Source organism: Suncus etruscus, chromosome 2 (genome assembly GCF_024139225.1).
Source record: "Suncus etruscus isolate mSunEtr1 chromosome 2, mSunEtr1.pri.cur, whole genome shotgun sequence".
Lineage (NCBI taxonomy): Eukaryota > Metazoa > Chordata > Mammalia > Eulipotyphla > Soricidae > Suncus > Suncus etruscus.
Genome location: NC_064849.1, coordinates 48,931,155 through 48,932,131, shown reverse-complemented (window position 1 = coordinate 48,932,131; position 977 = coordinate 48,931,155). Strand labels below are relative to the sequence as shown.

Below are 977 nucleotides of genomic sequence, written 5' to 3'. Positions count from 1 at the left end.
AAATTTCAGAATTAGTGGTTTCATAATAAGGTTTGACATAAAGTTTCAACAATTGTTATCTTGGTCTATTTTATAAAAATAAGTATTGGATTGAGAATTAAATAATTATTATTACTTTGCAAGTAACTATGCCTTCAATTTCACCATAGTAATAAAAAGAGGAAACAGTTTGGAAAATATAGTAATTATTATTTATATATATTTAAATATGGAATACTTCATGAATTTGCATGTCATTCTTGTGCAGGGGCTATGCTAATCTTCTCTGTATCATTCCAATTTTAGTATATGTGCTGTCAAAGAGAGCACTATTTGTATATTTTTAACATTAGATATAAAAAACTATTACAGAAAGGATTGAAGATTATCCTTATGATCACTGGTTCATTTTCAAATTCATGTGAACTTGTTTTTGTTGTTCAGTTCCTGTTGTTCATATCTATGTTCCTGTTGTTCATATCCTTTCTTTGGCTATGGGTGGAAACTTGGTTCTAAACAATATTATATAAAAATTTGACAGCATATTTGCAAGATTCTATGAATGTGACTATTTGACTATGATAGACCACTTGTAGTATATATTGTACTCAATTATCTACCTTCCTTGTTGAATTTGAGAAAGAAATTTGCAATGCTGGAAAATCAATGTAAGAAGAACCTTAGGGTAGCCTTAGAGGGTGGAGATTAAACTATCATCAACAGTCCTTAATCCCACAGCCATGAGAAAATTAATTCTGCAAATGTGATTCTTTCATCAGTAGAATCTGTGTGTCAACAGAGAACCCACCAAAGCCTTGATTCAGTTGATGAGATTCAGTGCAGATAATCCAGAAAAACTTTGGGTTATACAATTAGAAAAATTTTGCATTGTTTTTAATTTGGTTGGCAGAATACATAATTATGTTTATATCTATATTTATATGATGTCTATTTTTCTATACATAGCTTTAACTTAAAGGCAGTTCTATTTGCTATGG

General features: G+C 29.5%; 1 non-coding gene across 1 annotated transcript; it reads right to left on the bottom strand.

The window, feature by feature from the left end:
- Window positions 1-202: 202 nt before the first annotated feature.
- Window positions 203-309, bottom strand: LOC126003179 (U6 spliceosomal RNA). The gene has a single exon (XR_007493714.1). It is a non-coding gene; the product is annotated as a U6 spliceosomal RNA (small nuclear RNA).
- Between the last annotated feature and the right edge of the window lie 668 nt (window positions 310-977).